This window comes from Rosa rugosa, chromosome 5 (genome assembly GCF_958449725.1).
Source record: "Rosa rugosa chromosome 5, drRosRugo1.1, whole genome shotgun sequence".
Taxonomy (NCBI): Eukaryota; Viridiplantae; Streptophyta; class Magnoliopsida; order Rosales; family Rosaceae; genus Rosa; species Rosa rugosa.
Genome location: NC_084824.1, coordinates 25,685,353 through 25,711,155, shown reverse-complemented (window position 1 = coordinate 25,711,155; position 25,803 = coordinate 25,685,353). Strand labels below are relative to the sequence as shown.

General features: G+C 40.8%; 1 long non-coding RNA gene across 3 annotated transcripts; it reads right to left on the bottom strand.

Moving 5' to 3' along the window:
- Positions 1-2,618: 2,618 nt before the first annotated feature.
- LOC133710497 (uncharacterized) lies at positions 2,619-5,824 on the bottom strand. 3 transcript variants are annotated; one of them, XR_009846713.1, is made up of 8 exons: positions 5,304-5,824; positions 5,096-5,178; positions 4,758-4,827; positions 4,499-4,660; positions 4,127-4,191; positions 3,217-3,415; positions 2,975-3,138; positions 2,619-2,850 (listed from the first exon to the last, which is right to left on the bottom strand). It is a non-coding gene; the product is annotated as an uncharacterized LOC133710497 (long non-coding RNA). The 3 variants fall into 3 exon arrangements; XR_009846714.1 differs by having other exon boundaries at positions 5,341-5,824; XR_009846715.1 differs by having other exon boundaries at positions 5,444-5,824.
- Positions 5,825-25,803: the final 19,979 nt, after the last annotated feature.

Below are 25,803 nucleotides of genomic sequence, written 5' to 3'. Positions count from 1 at the left end.
CTAAGTTTCTATGCAGGGATTACTGATTTTGCTTAATTCTTATTGTGGGTACAGTTGTGGGTTGTGATCTGTAGTGATTGGGAAATGAGTTGTGAGGTCATCGTTTTGACAAATGCTTTATGTTGAAGGGAAGTGAGTGTGATTTGTCGTTGTGATGATATGATATGATATGATATGAACTTGATGTTTGGTTGTATTTTGTGGAATTAAATATTGTTGCTTTAATTATCTCACGAGCTGAGAAATTATAAGCATGAGTGACGTGAGTCACTTTAATTGAGTTTACTCATACGGGCTGAAAAGCTTACCGGGTTTGTTGTTTACATTCCCGGTGCACTATTCTATGGTGTAGGGGTTATTGTGCAGGTTAGAATATCGGGTGATCGTTATCGAAGCTGAGGTGGACTTTCCGTCACGTGGTGTAGAAGGGCGCTTTTACTTGTAGTCTTCCGCTGTGTAGTGAGTTGGTGAGAGTGGTTACACGTTGAATTGATATACAGTTTAATTTGTAAACTATTGTAATGTAATATGTGACTCTAAAAAATGAGTCGGTATTGACATTGTGAGTTTAGTTTGTTTGTTGCTTAGTTTAAATGAAAAATTTTCTATATGTGTTTTCTTGTGTTTGTTCTCGCATTTCGGATTTGAATTTAATTATTCAAAATTCGGGGCGTGACATAAACTCTCTAGCATTATCAAGTCGAATTGACTGAATGTGATCATCCGGGTAGTGAGCCCGTAGCCATATGATCTGGGCCAGGAGTTTATCATAAGCAGCATTATGAGTGGACGATAGCGCAACACGTGACCAGCGTGTCCGCACATCAACCAACACCATAAAACATCTAAGCAGTCCGCAAGTTGGTTGAATCGATCCACAGAATCCCCTTGGATTCTATGTAAGAATGGAATTAGTTCCTTAGTGTCCTTTGCATAGGATGGTCTCGATCCTAAAGAGCAGGCTTTACAGAACGAAAGGTGGGCTTTAGAAGTAACAATGAGAATTTTGGTTGAGACATGAAGTCACAATTGACTTTAGAAGTAGAAAGAGGAGTTGAATTAGAGTTCTTGGCGTCAAAGCCAAGTGATGGTTGCAGGGGGTAGGCGGTGCCGGCCATTGGTGGCCGGTCTAGCATGGTGGCGGCGCTGTGAGGCACATGGGTGTGCCATGCTTCTCCTCGAATCAATTTTTGATTCTTACTTCTCTTCATTCTGAAGAATGGATGTCCGTGTGAAGTCTTTAATATACGGATCATCATGTCACGACCTGGGTGTCCCAAACGGTCATGCCAAAGCCTATATGTGTCGAAATCCCATAAGTCATCTCTCATGACATGGTTTAATTCAATGATTCAAATAGTGGTTGCGTACAACCCACTAAAACGACACATAAGTTTCTCTAAAACTCGTTTATATCCGTAGTCATTAGAGGTGATGCAAATGAACTCTTGTCCATTCTCACAATGTGTTTCCATATAAAAACCATTGGCTCTTATATCTTTAAAATAATAAAGTTCGAATTTAAGATATGTCCAAGACATGAAATAGAATAATCGATACTTTATTAATAATAGCCAATGATTACATCAAAGTTTCTTGACCAAAATCTAATCCAAAATAAAATTCAAACTTAGACAAACGTAGTCACTCAATCCTTTCGGTAACTCCAATTAAACATGACTAGGAAAGTAAGAAGAGATGTCGGTGGAGCAAAGCTCGCTTAAGTACCACTAATCTCAACTAGTTTCCTAGACATCATACTTAATTGGGTGAGCCTAGTGAAAAAGAGTTAAGACAATTGTTATTTATTGATTTAAGGCATAATTGCCACTACATAATTCTTGGAAAATAAAAGACTACACTAATAAAAATCTGCGACATTTTATCCTCATCGCCAGATTTAAAGTCTTTCATAACTCGATATCTTGATCACCATTGATCAGGTACTCCATAAAATACCATGAAGAGGATGCTCTCTTGATTGAGTTGTATTGACGCAATACACATGGTCCCTAGGATCAATGGCGTTGGAATCACTACTACAAAAAATGCATCAGACAACGGTGTATAACCGTTGTCCCAAGAGCAAAGTTCTGTCGTCTATCTCGGTGTTGTGTGATCACAACACTCAGACAATGGTGAATCACCGTTGTGTGTCGATCATAGAGTTGACGCAGAAGATAGAACCGTTGTCCCAAATCTGCGCATGACAATGACAGAAATTGGATGCACGGCATGCGGCACATTCAATTTGTTGTTTCAATGATTACTCACACAACATAATTAAGTTTCCAACTGATGTTGGTTGCCTAATCAGACAACAGAAATATTATGAACTATTATTGGATGATCCTTACCACTACAGATATTTGTATATAACTGTGGTGTGATAGTTGTAATCATATTTGTGACCAACCAATTGCCTGTTGTATATGAGAGATTAAGGTTGAATTTTACACCAATTGTACAACACAATTTTTCTATATCGTTGTGTGATTCAACAATAGGACAACTGCTTTCTGTTTTTTATGTTGTGTGAGTTCATATCGTTGTTCATTATCGATTATTTGCCTAAAATATTTGCACAAAAATAATGCTCCATATATATTTGCATAGAAACAATGCTCCAATATATTTGTAAATTATCCATACATTCAAGTTTCTAGACCATAAAACCATCAAAGAAAGCATCCTAGCTGCAAGTTTCTAGACCATAAAACCATCAAAGAAAGCATCCTAGCTGCACCATTTCAAACCATCTTGTGCACTATATTCTAATTTGCATCACCTCCAAGCTTGTTGTGAAGCTTTGGAAGTTGCACATTGCAGCAGAAGAGCATGATACTATACCTGTATGTAATGGAAAAATAAATCAATACTAGCAATTTTAATCAAGTATAAAACCAGGACATGATTTGTGCTTTACAAAACAAATCTGGATCAGTTGCATGTAGTGAAAGAATAAAAGGCATACCTCATCCTTGTGACCAGCCAATACCTTTGCCAAAGCATTAACTTCAACAATTTTCTGGGCAGCAAAGGCGAGCCACAATTTGATTTCATTGTCCAGCTTAGTCTCATTAACAAGATCAACAGCAGTGTGAAGAAGAGAGCAGGAGGTAAAGACGACAAGGTGGTCTACAAGGAACAGATAAATAATTAATGAAATGCACTTTCTTGTCATCATTTACCAAAAACTGCAGAAAATTTTATCACCTTTGCCAACAATGCCTTCAAGAGCTTGCAATGTACTTAGGGAAGCAGAGAGATCATTAGCTCAAATGTTCCTTCCATCAACCAATCCAGCAAAGATGTACTTTCCTTTAGCGAAAATGTCTTTTCAACACCCTTTGTTGGTTTGGACAGCAACAAGTAGGACACTGGACCAACAAGGACTGGGACTGTATCCACGAAGCTGCAAAAGGTTGAAAAATTACAAACAGTTCTGAAAAGATGTATAACTGAAATGCAAATTCACACAACTTCTTAGCAAGTACATAGCTAAGTGAAGAATATGTGTATTAAATAAATTCAAGGGAGCTTTTGTCAGTAAAACTAATTGCTTTTACTTCAAAACAGAAAAAAATGGTAGCCACAGGACTTTATGTTCCCCAAAGCCATAAACACAATTCAAAAGACTACAAGTTCATCGGAGGTACGCCCTCTCTGTTCCTATAAATCTTCGGAAATACAGTTAATATCTCAAAAAACATATTTAATTAACAAAACAGAAGTATAACATGAGGGACAAGAAGTTCCCTCTAAAATATAGCATATCTGAGATATGAACAGATAGTACTACTTTCTGCAAGCTACACACTTGGCCAATTAAGTGAGTTGTTAAAAAGCCACCACAAGAACCACCAAGAACAGCAATTTTGGATGGACTAGCGAGCCCCATGTCAATAACATGATCAACAACCACAAGTATATCTTTCACATCATGTAGAGAAGAAACTAAGAGTTTAGGAACTAAAAGTCACACACATGCTAATACCTAATTGCGGGTATACTAATATATATATGAGATGGCACAAAAATAGGACTATATAATCACAAATTGAGATAGAGAATAGGCAAGCTAATTAACGCACCATGCTAGCTAGCATTGCAGAAGTAAGATTACCTGGGAGCCAATATTCCCTGGAAGAGATTGAAGTGCTTCCTCACCAAATTCCAGTGAACCTCGCTCTAAAATAAATTGATATCATAACTTGTCAGAAATCAGGAAAGTGGGAGCAAATCCATAAAGATACAAGCTGATATCTAAAGGACCCAAACATATGTAAACAGGTTTGTCATATACAGTAAGCATATGATCATTAAATCAACTTTAATCAGACATGTTTGAGCTTAGGTATTGCTATTGCAAATGATATTTGGTAAAACTTATGGATGGTATCTAACTGTTGGGTAGCCATCAAATATAATTTTGTTGAACATCAAATATATTTAGATTTAACAAGAAAAAAGAAGAGAAAGGAGAATCATAACTCACCTATAATTTACAAGTAACAAGTTGGACCCAATTATAGAGAGAAATGCTAAGGACTTTGAAACGCTTGACAAAGAAACAGTATGCCAGCCTCCATGAAGGAATACAATTAATGGATCAAATGAATCACTTCTTTTAGTTTTGGATCAAAAGGTTTTCTAGCAGCTGAAAAGATAGAAGCACATGAAGGGCATAAAAATCAATTACCGTTTAAGCAATTATGACTATATAGAAACCCCCAGCAAGATTGACCGATACTTACATCTAGCTCTTTAAGCACTTGCTGTCACTGCAATTTGTTTGCACCGGTACCATATATTGCAGCTCCAAAACTGCAAACCACGAAAAATCAAAGTCACCTATATGCCTAACAAATTGGAAAAAGAAACAGATATAAGAAAGCTATCATATTTTCAAGTAGCACAATAGTCAATTATATATGGTTGCTGGTCAGAACTGGAGAGGTGTAGAAGCAAAACAAAAGGCACAATTAATGAAAACCAATACCTCCAAATCCAAACTTACAGTTCTAACAAAAAGCACAATTAATGACAACCTATTAAAACTAAAGCTAAAGAGAGACCCAGAGCATGAAATTACCTTAGAATTGCAGTCATTCCTTTAGGCCATCCAAACCCAAACCCTCCACCACCTTGCTAGACAGCAGATCATAAATCTCTTCACTTTAAGATGTTCAGCATAAACCCAGACGGATATAAAGATTAGAATTGAGCATCAATTTCATTTCAAGCAATTAATTGGATAGATAAAAAGATTTTAGATCAACTAAAGGGTTTCGGAGAGAAACCTTTGGTCGATCAACTCAGCCCCTTCAGTGTAGTGACCTTTAGCCCAGTTGTGCTCGGCGTGTACAGGTCGAAGATGAAGTTTTCCAGCTTGAAGATCTGGATGTACGGTTTAGATCTGACGATGTCCATGGGCACGTACCTAGCGCCACTGGCCCTCGTTGTAGCAGACATTGATCCTCTCAAGATGAAGCGCGTAGCCTTCATACCTGCCGATGTTGTGCTCGACAGAGAGCACCTCCCAAGACTTGGCTCCAATATGGTTGCCACACTAGCCGCCTTGGATGTGGAGAATCTCACTCATCTTGAAATTCAAAAACCAGAGATCGAAGAAAAGAGGGGTTAGGTTTTGCGACTTAGAGAATCGCAGAGAGCGAGGAGTGAAATGAGAGGGTGGAGGAGCACAGCGAGAGAGTGGGGTTATGGATTGATTTTTAGGCTGAAGAGAAACGAAACGGTGTAAGTGGTTAGCTAGGGACTACTTCGAGTATATGGCCGGGTTGCTAGTTAGAGGGAGTAAATGGGGTTGTTTTCGGGTTTGGTGTTTCAATTAAGTTGTTTGGTGGGAGACTTCAATTTGTTTTAATTTTTTCCAACAACAGATAAGGAAAGGACTGTTGTGTGAGTGTAAGATGACAAAGCGGGTTGGGAGGGAAAATTTGCCTCCTGTGTGCCTACGCAGGTTTCATTTGAGTGAAACGTTGTCGCGCTGTGCAACTTTGTTCCATGCTCAAACAACAGAACTATAACAATCTGTTGTACAAATATGTGCATCTTGCACTAGGTGTACCTAGTAGGGTTTGTCAAATTTCATACAACATTTCGTTATACAACAGATAAAAAGGAACTGTTGTGTGGATAGTTCAAATTCCATTTTGGTGAGCTTGTTCTGGGAGGGAATTATGTGCTCATTTCCCTCCATTCTATGCCTCCCACTTACACAACAAAAAATTCTTAACTCTGTTGTGCAATATCTTCCTAAAAAGAAGGTTTTTAATTTGCTTACATTCACACAACAGAAATAGATTTGTAGCGTTGTATGATAGAGTTTAGGTTAACATACAAAAGTAGATTTTCAATCTGTTGTCTGATGAGTGTTGTGTGTTTTGATTTTTGTTGTAGTGAATAATATCACCATGGCCAAAACTGGCGCCATGGTGTCCAACCCCTATACGCTCAATGTCATGACTCCTTTGGTCATGTATTCGCCAACTTTGGCGATTACCTTCATGAACATGTTGATCATATGGATCATATCATCCATGGTGACTTCTTCTAACCATTGAACAGTGTTCATGGTAGCCATCTTGAGGCCTACCATATTCTCTATTCACAAATTCATGGTTGTGCCTTTCAACACAACCCATAGCTTCAATTAGCTGATGGAGATTTGTGATCCATCCTTCGTTGATTAAGATTCAATAGAATCCAGAGAATCTTAATTCAGATACGGGGGAAGGTAGTTAGGGTTTTCTCAATCAATTGTTCTTCTGTGATAGTTCTTCCACATGCATGCATCAATCTGATATGGAGAGCTTCCAAACAATATTCCATAACTATTTCAAAGTTAGAGAAGCGGAGATTATTCCATCGTGCTTCTAAGTTCGGAAAATGGTGAATGTTTACTAAAAACTTTCACGAAGCACTATCCAAAGTTTCTAGCGCTATCCTCATGCATGTACTCAAACTGAAGTGCCATATGTATGTGGTGCTTCATCAGGGTAAGTGCCCTAGAATTATATATCTCAGTTTGAGAGTCTTGAGCGGTTCCTTCAGAACAGAGCTCTTGGATTGTAGGCAATAAATCAAGGGTAATTAGGTGGAGCTCAATATTATGAGCCCACATGAAATATCCCGTGCCTGTAGAATTTGATGGAGTAAAATTGAGCTCGTTCAAGTTTGACATCCTGAAAAGGAGAAAAAAGAACGGATTAGTTTCGGAGTCAATGCTTCCATGAAAATTAATATAAGATTTCTGAGCTTTAATGCTACCAAGAAATCGATTTCCAAGAATATTTGGATTAGACCGAAACAATGATGTTTGAATGGTCAAATTTTGACGCTCACAGACACTATTAGTCTGTAGCTTACGAACGCTCACTACTACAAAAAACGAAACACACAACACTCATCACACAACAGAATAGAAATCTGCTGTTGTGTGTTAACACTAACTCTGTCAGGCAACGGTACAATTCTGTTTCTGTTGTGTTTTTTTTTTAAGGGGTTTGGTACCCAGCCAAGCTGGGAGGCTCAGCCCCACACCCGGTTCCATTTATTAAAATAAAACTTTGCATCGGGGGGGGGGGGGGGGACATAAAACCTGAACCCCGAGCTACATAAGAACCAATACAATGAACAGAAGACAAAAAGCAAGCCAGGTGCACAAGACAATCTTCTACACCATTGCTTAAACAAAAAGAAACAACTCTAAGGGAGTCGATAACTAGTACGTGAATTAAAATCATGATTGAATTGAGTACTGATGAACGAAGGAAGGGAAGCCCACCAGACAGATCCCTCATTCAAAGCTCCATAATTTGCTAGCTTATCTGAAACACTATTGCCTTCTCGATATATATGTGAGACATGATAAGTGAGTTGACGAGCTTGAAACAAACAATTATGCCATCGGGTTCTAAGTCTCCAAGGAATAAGACCTGGGTTTCGAAAATAATGTAATACAAGCATTGAGTCCGTCTCAAGCCATATATATGAGTCCAACGCCGAACCCAAGCCACTTGAATGGCCTCAATAACAGCAAGTACCTCAGCATCCATGGCACTAGGGACGTCAACTCTGGCTGAAAAAGCACCCACAAAATTTCCATCTGCATCCCTAAAAATACCTCCATATCCAGCGCTTGTAGCATCTCTAAAGGACCCATCTGTGTTCACTTTCAACCAATATGCAGGAGGAGCCATCCAAGTCACAGGCTTGAAAGACTGTGCACTGCACCTCAGCGGTGATAATTCCAGCAATAGAAAGATTGGAAGAGCAGAAGTAGAATTGGAATAAGGTTTAAAGACTAGTTGAGCAGCTTCCTTCAGAACTAGGATGAAACACTGTGTAAAGCGCCCCAAATTAAACTTACAGCCATTGTTTCTTATTCTATTACGTTCTGTCCATGTGAACCAGAGTAGGCTGCACACAGTCATCCTCCACAGCAGCTTTGATGCAGGGGAAAGCCGCTTAAGCAACTCAATAGAAAACAAAAAGCTTATATTTGGTTCTTGCCAAGGCTGGAGCCGAAAAAGGGAGAAGAGCCAAGCCCAAACCTCTTTCATAACAGCACATTCCAAAAATAAATGAACAAGGGTTTCGTTGTTTACCATGCAAAAGGAGCATTGCGGGCAAAGATGCACACCAATTTTTTGCAGATAATTATCAGTCTTAGCCCTTCCATTAAAAACTTGCCATGCAACTAGGCTCTTCCTTGGATGAATTGATTTATGCCAAATTAGTTTTCCCCAATCAACAATCGCTCCAGGAGGAGACAAATATTTGTAAGCCTCTTTAGCAGTTAACTTTCCAGATGAACTGCCAAACCAAACTGCTTTATCCAGCTGAGCATCCAAAGGTATAGCAGTGTCTAGAATCAGTGCAGAAGCCTCCTTGAAAAAAGAAGAGAATATAGGAGGCAACACCCATTCATTATCAACAATAAACTTACTTACTTGATCATTGAGAAAATTTAAGAACTCTGGGTCCACATTATACATTGCACATAAAGGAACACCCAACCAATTATCTTTCCAAAACGACACCTTCTCACCATCGCCAATTAGCCACCGAGCATTAGAAACAATAGAAGGCCATAGCTTCTTCAAACCTATCCAAACTGATGATTTTTTGTAGTAGGAACAAGGGGACAAACCTGCTCTCAAGAATCTACTCCTCAGAAAACATGCAGATGGGGATAAACCTTCAACCACCTCCCAACAGCGCTTGAGCAATAAAGCACTATTTAGATGAAAGAGATTTTTCAACCCAAGACCACCCTGATCAATTGGCGTGCAGCATTTAGACCAAGCTATAAGGTTGGAACCCTTTTTTAATGGGTCTCCTGTCCAGAAAAAATTCCGAGTCCACCCTTCAACCTTAAGAAGCAAAGATGAGGCCACTCATACACTTGGAAACTATAAATCAAAAGACTTTGTATGGTAGCAGAAATAAGTTGCAGTCTTGCTGCTTGAGAAAGTTGTAGGCCTTTCCAGGATGTAAGCTTACACCTAACCTTATCAGCAATAATTCTGAAATAAGCTGCTTTCGGTCTACCTTGAAATACTGGCACCCCAAGATAGGTGAAGGGTACCGCACCTTCTCTAAACCCAAGTAGACGCTGGATAATAATTGCTCTAGGCCGTGCATGCTTACCAATTGTTAATGTTAGTGATCCGTGGGATCTCTAGTTAGCTTAAGAGAGAGAGAGAGATTGACACGAGATGTATAGTGGTTCGTCTCCGCCTTAGCGGGAGACTACGTCCACTTGAATGCTTATACTAGTGTGTTGAGCCTTACGGCCCAAGAGGGATTACAAAGGATGTAATGGGATGGTGTTTAAGTGGGAGGAGGCATTCCTTTTATAGGTGAAGGAAGCCATTTCCTTTACATGGTTTTCGATGTGGGACAAGCAAACAACTATTCTAGTATAGAAATGCATATTGTGGATGCAACTTGGCAAGGCCGGAAAGGTGGCTTCCCGGCGACGGATTTGCGACTTCCGGATACCGTAGCGTAGCTTGAACATAGGGCTACAAGATGCAAGTAGCGGTTGGGCCTCACCATGGCTTGTGGGTGTCCCAAAGAGGGTGTTAATTATGCTTGGTGAGATAGCAAACTAGCCTTGCTAGTAGAGGTATCTACAAGTCCCCGAAGTCCCCAAGTAAGAGGAGCTTCTTGGTTGGGGAGTTATAACCACGAAGTCATCAAGCATAAGTAACCGGGCGGCACGGAGCCCCTACAAGTCCCCGAACTCCGTAACCAAGAAGGGACTCGTTAACCTGCACAACAAAGACAAAAAATAGGCATATGTAGAATGCTTGTTGCATTGGGCAACAAATGTGAGTTGCATTGATATGCGTTGGCATATATGAACGTATGGGGTGCGTGATACATGGTCGTGTGAGCATATGGATTGCATATGATAAATGTGTGACGCGCGCAAGGAGACGAACGAAGTCGAGTTTGACGGGGTTACACTCGTGAGATGTAAGTTGCATGAGTGCCGCGAAGGTATGCATTTGTAACTCATGAACGATGACCGCGCGTACGGTTTGTGTCTGTTTGGTTTTCGGTCGTATTAATGGAACGCGAAAAGAATTTGATTTGTCGCGGTCGGTAAACGACAAATGGTAGAAAAATTCAATGTTCCATTAACGTGTGGTGTGTCGAGTAGACATGAGCGTAAAGCTCGAGGGTTGCCTGGGAGGCATGAGCGGAGGCTCGTGGGTTGCCGGGGAGGCATGAGCGGAGGCTCAAGGGTTGCCGGGGAGGCATGAGCGGGAAGCTCGTGAGCGGAAGCTCGGGGTGCCGGGAAGGCATGAGCGGAAGCTCGGGGGTGCCGGGAAGGCATGAGCGGAAGCTCAAGGGTTGCCGGGAAGGCATGAGCGGAAGCTCGTGGGTGCCGGGAAGGCATGAGTGGAAGCTCGGGGTGCCGGGAAGGCATGAGCGGGAAGCTCGTGAGCGGAAGCTCGTGGGTGCCGGGAAGGCATGAGCGGAAGCTCGGGGTGCCGGAAAGGCATGAGCGGAAGCTCGGGGTGCCGGAAAGGCATGAGCGGAAGCTCGGGGTGCCGGAAAGGCATGAGCGGGAAGCTCGTGAGCGGAAGCTCCAGGGTTGCCGAGAAGGCATGAGCGGGAAGCTCGTGAGCGGAAGCTCGTGAGCGGAAGCTCAAGGGTGCCGCGAAGGCATGAGCGGTAAGCTCGTGAGTGGAAGCTCGTGGTGCCGGGAAGGCGTGAACGGTGAGCTCGTGAGCGGAAGCTCAAGGGTGCCGCGAAGGCATGAGCGGTAAGCTCGTGAGCGGAAGCTCGTGGTGCCGGGAAGGCGTGAGCGGAAGCTCAAGGGTGGCACGAAGGCATGAGCGGTAAGCTCGTGAGGGGAAGCTCGGGGTGCCGGGAAGGCGTGAGCGGAAGCTCGTGAGCGAAAGCTCAAGGGTTGCCGGGAAGGCATGAGCGGAAACTCGGGGTGCCGCGAAGGCATGAGCGGTGAGCTCGTGAGCGGAAGCTCAAGGGTGCCGCGAAGGCATGAGCGGGAAGCTCGGCGGTGCTGGGAATGTACGAGGGCGAAAGTAGGCAGTGCCGCTGAGGAACGAGCGCGAAAAGTTCGGCGGTGCCGCTGAGGCACGAGCGTGAAAAGGTCGACGGTTGCCGCTGAGGCGAGAGCGTGAAAGCTCGGTGGTGCCGCTGAGGCACGAGCCCGAAAAGCTCGGCGGTGCCGCTGAGGCACGAGCGCGAAAAGTTCGACGGGGCCGCTGAGGCACAAGCGCGAAAGCTCGGCGGTGCGAAAGCTCGTCGGTTGCCGCTGAGGCGAGAGCGTGAAAGCTCGGTAGTGCCGCTGAGGCACGAGCGCGAAAAGCTCGGCGGTGCTGCTGAGGCACGAGCGCGAAAAGCTCGGCGGCTCATTAACGGGTAGCTCGAGGTGATGCCCTGAGGCATGAGCGTGACCGTTGCTAATTATGCTGGGCTGTATGTACAAGTCCCCGAAGTCCCCAATCAAGGAGGGTGTTCTTGCGGGTTGATACCAAAGCGTAGCTTTGTGCCGTATATCAAGCATAATTAGTGCGAGTGCGTCGTCCATCTAGAATTGGTTGGAGCGAACGCTTTTGCCCTTTCGGGTGGGCCCCTGCTAGGCCCTGCGAGGTGTCCCCCACTCCTGGCTATAGACCTCCGGATGGTCGGAAAATTGTTTGATGAGGGGAGCTGCGCGGAGCAGAGGGTGTTGGGTAACGAGCCCAATCTTTGGTACCCAAGCGTCGGGGTTAACTGCCGGATCAATGGCTGCCGTAGGCTGTGTTAACTAGTCCCTTTACTATTTCTCGGAGGAGAAACTTGACTGCAATGCCGCGTAGCGGTCATTGTCATTATGAGGCGTTGCCTTACCGCCTGGCGGTTGGTTGCCGATGAAAAATGATAAACACAGAGCAAGTAATAATATCTTGTTCGAGTGTCCCATGTTTATGTAATTGAGTTGCAATTAAAATATAAGCATGGCATATGTGTATAGCATGTACTTGTAATGTATATCATATTTTCATTATTTGTAGATATGCTAAAGGATCATTGAGATCGGTATGTGAAGCATGGCATATCTAGTATGTGAGATCTAGAAAGTGTTGCCAAATCTACGAAATGTTGTTGGCATGCTCAAAAGTTTATGGAAGCATGTAAAAGCATATCAAGTGTGATATATTGTAGGCATGCTTAGAAGTAGTAAAAGCATGTGATTGGCATGACATTAGCTCAATTTGAAAGAGCGTAAAAGATAAGATAGTGACTTATCTTATGCCGATTTGGAGGCTAGCGGAGTTGGCCGAGCATGACGGTCCATTGCCTGGCGGATAAAGTATTCCGATAATGTCCGTCAACTCGTAGTTGCGCTTGAATGCTTGATAGAAACAGTTGAATTTCCTTGCAAAAATGGATGATTAGTATGCGGATTTGTAAAATCGACATCAATAATTTGCATGTGTTTTTGCATATGTACTTTGATAAAATTTTGAGCAACGTGTATAAACAAAGTAGTGATAATGATAACGAATGACATATTTGACGGTGTGCCGCTAATATGAATTTCAATTTGGCAAAGTAATAAGCGCCGGAGCCCTTATAGTCATATTGATGCCAAATATACACAATGAACCACAATGAAGACATTGGGTTTGGACCAAAAGTCGTTGCTATTGTTGATGTGCAATTATAATGTTGAGTAGATTAAGGGTGAGCATGGTATACGTGCATGGTAGTTCATATAATTAACCCCCACGGTTAATTCATATGTGGGCATGTTCTGCTAACCAATTTGGATCGCAAGTATATATATATATAGCCATATGTATGCATAGCTCATACTATCACTTGCAATTATGGTGCTATACAAGACAAGCACAGTCATGAGACTTGGACTAGTCACGTGCAATTATGACACTAGTTTGTCAAAGGGAAGCATATATGAAGGTATATGCACATGCACCACAAAGCAGCCCATAATTAAATTAATGTCCAGTGGTCGTAGTGTACTAAACATATATGTGTGAGCTGTCAGCTGTGTATGTAGCCATGTATGCCACGGTGAGCTGCACACATGCAAGTGCTTTGAGTTACATGTTAAAGTAGCATACGTGTGAACTGTGAAGCATGCATACGTGCACACATGCATATGTTCTGTTTAAATTGTAAGAGCTGCAGTTTCATATCAGTAGGGTGAGAGAAACTTAGCTCTCTGCATGGAGGGTGTGCCGCTAAAACTGGAAACACCGCTGCAGATTTCCAGTTGGGAGTTTGTCCTCTAGATGCCCAGGCGAACTGCATGGGTTTATTGAAGCTCTGCTACGACGTGAAGTCCTTCACTGCAGATTGGGGCTCCGCTGCGAAGTCGTGCCGGAAGAGCTCGACGGAGGCTGCCAGCGAGCCATGCTGCGAGGAGTGCAGCGGAGCGGAGCCTTCTAGCGGAGATGGCTAGTGGAGCTGCAGTTGCGGTTTGGCGGAGCGGAGGAGAAATCCGGCGGAGCTGCAGAAGGGTGCCCAGCGGTGCTGCGAAAGTCTGGCGGAGCGGAGGCGCTGATGGAGTCCAGCGGAGCGGAGCTTGGTGCTCGGCGGAGTTGGCTAGCGAAGATGCTTTGGCCTATGAGTTGGGCGGTGGTTCCGCTTGGTTCCTAGCTGAGGAAGTTGGGCGGTGAACAGTTCAGCGGAAGTGGCTACCAGCAGTGCATCCCGGCGGTGAAGTTCGAAGTTCGGCGGAAAACTTCCAGCGGAGCTCTTGGACGGCGGAGTGGAGTTTGGTCATGCCGCTGGTGTCTCCTAGTGGTGTTGCCTGGCTAGCTTGCTCAGCGGAGCCATTCCCAAAGGCTGACAGTGGGGACGCTTAGCGGAGTGTGGCGGAGCAGTGGATTCGGAGTTCGACGGAGACCCATAGCTCAGCGGAGATTGCTTGACTTTGAGCTCGGCGGAGGCTCGGAGTTCGGCAGAGGATGGCTAGCGGTGCTGCTGGTTGGCGGAGCCGATCTTTGCTCGTGGATTTGCAACCTGGCAGAGCCTGGCGGAATATGCCGGCGGAGCTAGACTTTGATTTGCCGCTGCAAACTGATTTGCAAATGGGTATCCATAGCAAATCTCTGGGTGTCCAGAGAAGATTTGCACCCAATTTTTTTTTTTTTTTTTTTTTGAAGGTTCAGCGTTGACTAACCTTGGTCAGCGTTGACCGGACCCTGATGGCCGTTGACCGACCCCGCCGGACGTTGACCGAGTATTGACCGGCCCAATTTGATGTTGAATGAGCGTTGACTCGACACTTTCGGGTCAAAGTTCGTGGTAGGTGACGAAGCCTTTGTGTTGGCTTCCCACAGACGACGCCAATGTTAATGTTAGTGATCCGTGAGATCTCTAGTTAGCTTAAGAGAGAGAGAGAGATTGACACGAGATGTATAGTGGTTCGTCTCCGCCTTAGCGGGAGACTACGTCCACTTGAAAGCTTATACTAGTGTGTTGAGCCTTACGGCCCAAGAGGGATTACAAAGGATGTAATGGGATGGTGTTTAAGTGGGAGGAGGCATTCCTTTTATAGGTGAAGGAAGCCATTTCCTTTACATGGTTTTCGATGTGGGACAAGCAAACAACTATTCTAGTATAGAAATGCATATTGTGGATGCAACTTGGCAAGGCCGGAAAGGTGGCTTCCCGGCGACGGATTTGCGACTTCCGGATACCGTAGCGTAGCTTGAACATAGGGCTACAAGATGCAAGTAGTGGTTGGGCCTCACCATGGCTTGTGGGTGTCCCAAAGAGGGTGTTAATTATGCTTGGTGAGATAGCACACTAGCCTTGCTAGTAGAGGTATCTACACCAATAAATACGGAAGACTTTGCTTTATTGATAACTTGGCCAGAATTCATGGCATATTCATCCAAAAATCGCATTAAGGCACGGATACCTCGGGAATTCCCCTGCATGAAAATCATAACATCATCCGCGAACAATACATGTGAGGGAGGAGTTAATTTACCTGGGCAGGCCATCCGATCAATTTTTCCTCTGTCAACGAGATTACTCAAACCCCGACTAAGAACCTCTTCCGCAATGCAAAATAAGAGCGGAGACAAGGGATCGCCTTGCCGCACACCCCTAGAACAAGTGAAAAAACCACACTGCTGTCCATTCACCAACACTGATAAGTAAGCAGACCTCAGAATACCATGAATCCAATTAATAAAAATGGGGTCGAAGCCGAAAGAAATGAGGACCCTAAGCAGAAAATCCCAATCCAAGGTGTCAAAGGCTTTTCTGATATCCAATTTAAGAGCAATGTTTCCTCTCTTGCATCGATTGCCTAACAAATTTATACATTCAGAGGTTAAGATAATAGGGTCAACAATGGACCACCCTGTGGTGAAGGCGCTCTGATTTGGGGATAAGATTCTAGCTGCAATAGGAGAGAGATGTATGGCAATAATTTTAACGATAATTTTAAAAACAAAGTTAGCAAGAGCAATGGGTCTGAAATCAGCAACACCGTCAGCTTCAAGCTTTTTTGGAATCAAGATTATCACATTGGAGTTAAAGTGTGGGAGGATTTATGTTGTTCCAATGTGATAATCAGCAACACAGAAACGTCTTAACTCAATTGTTTGACCATTTATGTTGTGTGAATGTAAGCAAATTGAAAAAAAAAATTTAGGAAGATATTGCACAACTGAGTTAAGACATTTTTGTTGTGTAAATGGGAAGCTGATTTCCCTCCATTCCGAGCTCATAATTCCCTCTCAGAACAAGCTCACCCATATGGAATTTGAACTCTACAAACAACAGTCTTTTCTTATCTGTTGTATGATTGAATGTTGTATGAAGTTTGAAAAATCCTACTAGGTGTACCTTGTGCAAGATGCACAACTTTGTACAACAGATTGTTATATTTCTGTTGTCCGATCATGGAACTTGGTTGCAGAGCGCGGCAAAGTTTCACCCAAATCAAACATATGTAGGCATAGGCGGCAATTTTCCCTCCCCTTGTTTGTCCAAATTTTTACCTATATACATTCATACAACAGATTCTTAAGTATACGTTGTCTGACAGACTTTTCTCTGTCTTGCCCACAACCACGTTTCAATAAACTTTTCTCTGTCTTCCCCGACTCTCTTTCTCGCCCTCTCTCTCAATACTCTCTTATCTCTTCCACTCTATCCTTTCCCTCACACCTTCGCCACCTTCCTCTCCAGTAAGATGTCGTCGCTTGCCAATCCTTCTCTCACCGCCTCCTCCGCTGCTAGATCCGCCTACCCCAACCTCCTTGCTAACCTGCGCGCAATTGTACGCACCCCTCGCCGCCCTGTCGAAGCAAACCACCACCTCTCCATGGGAGCATGTGTCGAAGCCCCGCAAGCTGTTACCAGAGATGCAGGTCCTTGTCAGTGTGGGTAAGTGAGAGAGAGCGGCGAAAGAAGAACAATGACTAAAGAACACAACCCTCGTCGTCATGCCGAAGTAGGCCACCACCACCGCCAGCTAATTCCACCTAACCGCCTAACCCCCGCCTAAAACCATTCCAATTTCCACTGCTCCCAAAACCTAGGGTTTCGATTTTTTGAATCTCCCAAATTTTCAAATTAGGGCTCTTAATTTTTCACCTGAAATGCATAAATGGCAGCTTCAGCAGAATCTATCTCACAACTTGTGCTTCAAATTCCACTTTATCAAGACTTTAATCCAACCCTATGCGATTATCAATCCTTATTTCAATTTGGCAGTGGATCTATTACTGGAATCGATTCTATTTGATTTGTGGTTTTTGTGTTTTGATATGATGTTTTCGATGTGATGTTGTTGTTGTACCGTTGAGCTTAGATTTGTGTTCATTCCATTTTGATCTAGGCCCTGCAAAGTAGACTAGCTTTGGGATTTTGGGGTTTTCAGCAAGACAACGCAATCTCTCACTAGCTCTCTCTCTCTCTCTCTGCAATTGTGCATATATGGCATGACTGCTCAGACCCAAGAATAGCTCCTTGCTGCCCATCTCAAATAGCAAACCATCGATGTAAGCTTTAACTCTCTGTCAAGGTGCTTTTTAGTGTAGAAATCGAGTAATTGTTAATCAAAGTTTTAAGACTTGTAGGTGGGTATTGTAAATGTTAACATGTGTTAAGATTGCAATCTTTGCAATCGTAACATTTACTCGAAGCTTTTGATATATCAAAGTTTGATAAACAATTATTCGATGGGTATCAAAGATTGCAATGATTGCAAATGTTAAGAATTATTCTTTTGAATTGAGCAGGTATGTCTTGTTTCAAATCAGATATGTGAGCTACTGTTGCCATGGTGCTACCTAATTTGTACTGTCTAGCAATGGCATTTGGTTCTGGCAACAACACCATGAATTAGGTTTGTTTGCATTTGCTTCTTGTTTTGGTTTTCTCAGCAAATTCAATTCTTTATAGTAGATTGTTCTATGGAGCCTAAACCCTAAGAAAAGTTGAATCTGATTAATTATAATTTGGTTGTGTAGTTTTACTGCTAGTGATGGAAAGATGATGCTAAAGGCGATGTTTAACTCATATCTAAGTTCTTATGTTATCTCTAGGAGTATTCAGAACCTGGGCCTCATTCGTCTTCTTGCACTACAAAAAAGAATTCAATTGGCTTCACCAATTTGCGTCGGCGTGCAATTGCCGTCGCCAAAGCCTACTTTTTTGCGACGGCAAAACTTGACCGTCGCAATTGTGTAAAAGTTATGCAACCGTATTAATTTCCGTCGCCACTTGTGGTCGCCAACCCCTACGATTTACTTCGGCAAGAATTTGCCGTCGCAAGGTATTAACAATTGGCGACTGCAAAAAACTTGCCGTCGCGTTATCCTAATTAACTCTGCTCCACCCTCTTTCGTCTTTCAGTTCTTTGAGCCCATAACTCCATCTCGATCTGATACCCCGATGATTACCCAGATCTCCTCCTCGTCTCCTCCTCTTTCCATCTCCTCCTTGAGCTATTTTCCTCTCTAGATCTACCAAATTCTGCAGAATACAACCGACGACTAAATGAACCGATTTAGGTCAACTCCATCGAGTTTATCAGGAGATCTACCAACCAGTCGTTCCTCTCAATGTCAAAAGCCTAATCTAATACATTTCACCTCACCCACCTGCAGCCCCAATCGGCTGCAACGATCCCGAGTTCACCTATCTCTTCAAGGTATCATCTTCATGCTTCTACCTCTAATATATGGCATTTTGTTTACAATTTGCGTTAACAAATTGCTCAAAATAGACATAGCTAGCTGCTCTTCATCCTGTCATAATAGAGGAAAAGAGGAGATAGAAGAGAAAAGAAAGACGAACAGAATAGACTAATAGAGGAAAAGAGGAGATCTCGGCGACAAGGTATTTCTGAGAATTGGATTTGTGGTTTTCATTTCAATGATAGCTATAGATTGTTCAGAAAGTGGGTTGTTTTGTGTGCGAATTTCAAATCCAAAGATTCGTTATTTCAAAACAGATCTGAGGTAACAATGTTTAGAAATAAATTTGCTTTTGTTTGTCAATTGATCTGTTTTTTTATTTGTATGTTTTTGCAGAGGAAGGTTGAAAAAGAGATTGAAATCGGTAAGCTTCCAAAGTTTGAAGCTTTCACTTTGGTTAGATTTTACAGGTTGTTTTTTTTTTTTTGGCTGGAATTGGGTTTTGGATTTGATTTGTTCTTTGGTTGTCTTTCGTACAATTTGAAACTTTAATTTGATAATTTTGTGAGTTCTTTCTTTTTTCAATTTCTATATCTGAATTTGTGATTAATTTATTTCTGAATTTGTGATTAATTTCTGTTTCTGTTTCTGTTTCTAATTGTATTAAAACAAAGAGTATGGTTGTTTCAAATGCTGTAGAAACTGATAGATTTGATAGATTTTATGTTTAGATGTTTCAAACTGTTTTGGGTTTAGGACTTTGGGATCAGTTTGTACAGATTTGATCTCTTTCTTGGTTTTTTTTTCAAAATAAATACAACATCCAGCATGTTCTTGAAATGGAAATCATATGAAAAATATGGTGATGATTGAATGAGATTATCATCCCAGGTCCAAATAGAATAAAAATAAAGATTTTGATTCTAAGACTGACCCCTGCATGTTTAAACGAATGATGGTATGGGAAGACCAAGTCTGTCCTTCTAATTTGCTTTCTTTCTTTGATTTTCTTCTCTCATTATCCCAGTGAGCTCACGACTCGATCTTCAATCATCTTTTCATTTGTTGGACCTCCATGGATAGCTTCACTCTGTTGTTATTCTTTTGACCCAGGTGAGTACTCTGAACAGTGGTCATACTGTCATAGTCAAAATAGCTTTTGCTTTTTAACTTGACTGAATTAGCTTTATTGTTGTTTGAATTAGCCATTGTATAAATCTGAGATCTTTTTAAAAAAAGAAAACAGTTAGATATGATATGTTTGAAGAAAAAGGCCAGGGGGGTCCAAAAAGTTTGGTTTTTAAATGTGGTTCTGACTAACTTTCATTTTCATTTCGGGTATTTTTGTCAGTCAAATTGCAGTGTTATTGATAGAGCATTCACAATATGCATAAATAGTTGGAAGATTTAGCTATTTCTCATTTCTTTTGTGTGGAGGATTTGAATAGGGTATTTTTTTTTCTCTGTAAATTTTCAATTCAGTTATGATTTATCGGTTGTGATACAAGCTTTGAAGAATTCATGTCAGTGAATTAACTATTCACTTACTATATAACTGTCTCATTCTCCAGTTGCACTATCTTGGGCTTAACAGAGAGTGGCAGTAGTGTGGTTTTTTTGCTGTTGGTTTTCTTGGGTGAACAAACTATTCTGCATTTCAATTTTTATCTTCGACAAATTTGTTTAGATACATGTTTGTGTGTATACATGATTATGTAAATATTGAATGTGTATAAAACGATCTGTGTAGATATTGAGATTGCTAGCTTAGATAGGTTGAAGACTTAGGCTGCAGTTTTGGTTGTTGATTTGAGTTTATGAACAAACTGTGTTAGCTTTAGCTTTTTGATATGGCTGAGAGGATAAAAGTATGAGTCTAATATCATTTCAATTTCGCTTATTGTATGACAGTATATGAAACTCTTGCTGGAAGTTAATTTTTTTTCCCAGTTTTGAAGAAAGAAAGGGAAGCTGTGTTTGTGCGCTTCAATGATTTTGTATTATTTGTTATGTGTTTCGTTTCATAATTACAAATGAATGTTATGTGAGTATGGAGTAAGCCAAAATCATCATGTTCTGTAACAAATATAATGAGGATAACATTCATGTAGCAGTTCTTAAACATTCCCAGATTCTGAATTCAAACTACGTGTAGTGACAATATCTGATTTGTGCATGTTTCATTTTTCATGTGAATCCGGTTTGATATTTGTATACTTGTGCATTATGTGATAGGTTCAAGATGCAACCAGTGGCCATGAATTTAGAAGGGAGTCCATAGGAGAAGGAGTTCATCCACATTCAACTAGTGATCAAGAAATTGAGCATGCTCCAGTACTCACCAAGCTCCTCTAGTAAATGATAAATAGTATTGTGGTCAAGGATGCTTTTGAACAATATTACGTTTGGCAACTTTTCCTTTCAGTTATCTAGTATGGTAGGACATTATAATTATGAAAGACTGTAGTTTGGTTAATTTCAGTTTGTACTTGGTAGTAGAATATAACTTGGCACTTATCTTTTGATTATATAATTTCAGCTGTGAGACAGCTATGATTGAAAGAATTATTTTGGTGATTTATATTGTTTTACGATATCTTTTGATTAAGTGTGTAAAATGACAGAAAAAATTTTGGTTTGAAAAAATTTGGTTGCGACGGTTATTAGCTATTGCTAAAGCTTCATATGAAAAATACTTGGGGTGGCGACGGCAATGACGCCGTCACAATTTTAGAGGGAAAATCAATTTCCCGCTTATTTCTAATCAAATTTGGAGGGAAAATTTCTGGAAAAATAAAAAAATATGAAAAAAAAGTTTATTGCAGACAACGGCATCTGCCGTAGCAAATAGGTTACTTGCGACGGCGTTTTCAGTCGCTACATGCCGTCGCCTAATAAGCGACCAAATCATTGCTACTCTCGTTGCCGTCGCTAAATCCGGTTGCGACGGCGTTTTGCCGTAGCCACGAGCAATGGCGACGCCACCAACGACAACGGTGTAATTGCCGTCGCCTAGCCGTCGCCATTGGTCTTTTGCGACGGCAAACAGACTTTCCGCGACGGCACAAAGCCGTGGCAAAATGAATTCTTTTTTGTAGTGTTGATTACACTGTTAATGACATTCCAAACATGCCCGATAAGTGATCACTTCTCTGTCTCTCTGTTTATTTATTCTGAAGTATTAGGTTTCAGATGTTAAAGTTGATAATTATTGCTTAGTGGTCTGCTAAAGGAAGTTGAGACTTTGACCAAAAGCCTTACACAAGCCTCGGAAGATTTGAGGTAAATTATCTCAATCTATTTATTTCACATGGTACTATGCTCATTGCTCTTCACTAGCTATGTTATAATATTTTATCTTCTCTCAAGAAAGGTAACTAATAGAGGACATTTTTTCTGAATGTTTTAAACACGCTCCATTATTATAGCAATGGTTAATGTCCAATGCCATTAGAATTTTTGTGTGTCTTTTTTATCTTTATTTCCATGGTGGTTAATTATTTAGTAATTCCATGTACTTATTTTCATCGTGGCTTTTGTTGAAAATGTTCAAGGCTTAGGTTCTCCAATAACCTTTCTGTGGCAAAAAAAATTCTCTAATATTGAATATCTTATCGTACTTGTTACTGGAAATATGAACAACATTTCTGCAAACATTGTACAGAGAGTTATAGTATTGGCTAGATGGTTTATTTTTTATATTGTTTGGCTACTTGGTAATTTATTTGTCTACAACAGATGGCTATTCTCTTCAAGTTCTAGTGTACTTTCTAGATCCACCATTCAACATTTACCAGCTTCCGTATTCCTTAACAAGGGAACCATGAGTACTTACACGAATGCTAGAGGTCAAGGCCGTGTCTTCAATGTATAGTTAACAGACGAAGATGTAAGAAAAAGACTTATTAGATTTTGTTTACATGTTCCAATGCTCCTCAGTTATATATGTGGCTTAGTGATTCTCACTTTGTTCAATCTGGTGCAGGGAACTGAAATTCAAGCTACAATGTTTAATGAAGCTGCAAGGAAGTTTTTTAAAAAGTTTCAACTAGGGAAGGTCTATTATGTTTCAAAGGGAGCTCTGAGGTTGATGAAGTCAACAATGAAATGACTTTAAATGAGAAATTCTGAAACAAAATTTGAATTTATCCCAATTGATACGTTGGGCCCCCATGTTAACAGCAAGGTGCTTGTGGGTAAGTAGCTACTTGTACAATATGTTTTAGTCTTTTAGATGTGTGGTTTTCTAAATCCCTGTTACACTGTTGCCTTATTTCTTAGATGTTATTGAAGTTGTGACAAATGTGTCTCCTACAAAGAAAGGGCATCAGTGAAAATATCCTATAGCTCAACATTACCATTGCTAATCTAGATTTGATCAGGGATTTTATTTGTTTTACAGATCTTTGAGAAGATTATTTCTGTTACATTGTGCGTAGAGTTTTTTTGAAGATAGCTGAAGAAGCTGCCCTTTTTTGTGATACTGTTCCACCTAAACTGAAAGTTCCTTTCGTATTAAAGTATATGGCAACAATTTTAAATAATTATTTGGCCTAAACCTTGTATTTTGTGGCAGTGACAACTTCGTCTTTTATTGTTTATTCAGCTTCAAGTATGTATAGGCTTTCTGCATGTGTTTCATTAAACCCATTTGTAAGTTGAGTAAGTGTTAGCGAGTCTTTACGTTGCTATAATATGTGCATGACTCCTGACATGTCTGCAATGCATCGTGACTCATCTCTGGATCTAAGAGTAGATGGGAGCAAACTCAAAGATATCCTAGAGGTACTTTGCTCCTACTCATTGATGAAATCATCACTTTGCTATCTCGCCTTGCATTTTACTTTCATTTTTATTACCTTTCTTGCATTGTTTCTATTTTGGGAGGGTCCGGTAGCAAAGTGAAAACAAGAAAAAGTTGAAACGGCTATGTATTATCTTTCTAAGCTAAGCTATGTATTATCTTTCTAAGCTAAGCTAAATGTCGTTTTTGTTGTCCTTGAGAGAAAGAACATGTCCATTTTGTATCAAGAGTCATGAGTCATGTACTCATGTGGTAATGGTGGAAATCAATGTATTTATATTGTGATTTCTGGACTTTGCTGGTTTTGGTTTCACTTGCACTCTCTGTTCTTTGCTATTAATTTCCTGCATTTTCGTTTTCTTGTTTCACTGCTCTTTCTTCATACATTCCCATGCAGTTTTGTATTATCTTTCTTTTGCAACCATTAAATCATGTTGTGCCTAATGCAGACATTGTCAATTTTCATCAAATCACTAAACAAGTTTGCATCTTGCAGGCCAATTGCGAGAGTGAGACATTCCAGGTTTTGTTGAAGCCAAAAGTAGTTGAAGGCTGAGAGCTATAGAGAATAGGAATAATGTTTTTTTATTCTTGTGTAGCTAACTAGGAATGCTCTTGTTTAGTGCATTATCTAGTTATTTGAATGTATGAATGCTTGAATAATAGTACATGAATGATATGGATTAGAGTAATGTTTATATGGTAATATATTGAGCATTATTCTGGACAAACATTTGTATTAATATTCTTGTTGTTGTTGAAGGTTTAGTCATACAACACAATACAAAACAATGTGTTGTATGACTGTAAAAGAGTTCAAAATTGAGGCTTCTCCTACAACAGTCACTAGTTGTTACCCAATTTGATTACAATATTCACACCACACAGCTAACCAAATATAGTTATTGTGTGAACTAACAACCAACAACAAAAGAAAACAAAATTCTGTTGTGTGAGATTCATAACACACAACAGAAATAAAATCATCTCTGTTGTCTGAGTGAATCAACAGACAAGGAAGATAATTTCACTTTGGTTATGTGTTACATATCTCAGACAACAAAGAATGAGTTATATCTGTTGTGTGTTATTAATCTCAGACAACAAAGAATGAGTAATATCTGTTGTGTGTTATGAACCTCAGACAACAAAGAATGAGTTATATCTGTTGTGTGTTATGAATCTCAGACAACAGCAAAGTTTCTTTTTCTGTTGTCTGAATGTGCCGAGGCATCCCCGCGCATGCCATGCTAGGCACATGCCTGCGCAGAATTTGCACAACTAAACTAAATATCTGTTGAGGAAATGGATATTGCACAATGGTGAATTCACCGTTGTGTGATTTTTCAATCACACAACACTCGTTTAGACCACAGTGAGGCTGGTCATCACACAACTCCAAATCTCTGTCGTCTGATTAACTTATTGTAGTAGTGGCTCTTAGTCCGTAATATTTCGATGCTTCACGAACGCTCTTAGTTCGTATAGCGTGAATCCCCACGATTCCTCTTTTATAGAATCAAACCCATGTTACAGAAAGATGGGATGTAGAAGAAGGGAGGTTGCAAGTCCCAGAAGAAAAAGAAGAAGAAATTAAAGACAGAAAGCAGGAACTTAGCTTTAATCTTAAATACTTACTTGGATTTCTTTTCTTGTTCTTCTTCTTGGTCTTGATCTTGAACTCGAAGATGATGGCACACGGGTGTGTAGGAGGAGGACGACTTGCGGCGATGGAGGTGGTGCATGGCCAAGGGTGGTGTGTACGGGTTTTGGGGTTCTAGGGTTTGATGTTGCGCAGCAGGATGCTTTGCAGAAAAATTTTGGCTTTTGATTTCAGGGTTAGGGCTCGTGCTGATAACGTGTTTTAGGATATGAGATAATTGAGAGAGATTGATGACAGAATTGTGTGTATTCATTGATAATAGGAGCCCTATATATAGGGATTACAGAGTATATAATCTTGGAGTACAAGGATTTCTATTCTAACTTAGAATTAGAAATCTCTCTTATTACAACTATAGAACTAATTCTAGTTTGACAAGGCACACTAAATGTCAACATTCTTCAACAATAGATCTTATTTCTTTTAATTTGTTAAATTGAATCATTACTGTTAGAAAATTTGATTTTCCATTATTCCCCAATGTTAATAGTGGGAGCTAAGTTGAGATCATTGAAAACTCTTGGTCCTACAAAAGTATTCATAATTTCATATTATGTTCGTGCATCCTTCTCTTTTACCTTGATGACACCAGGAAATCTTGAGTTTAACTTCATTCCTACTACAGTGTTGCAATTGTTGTCGACTATCCTGAA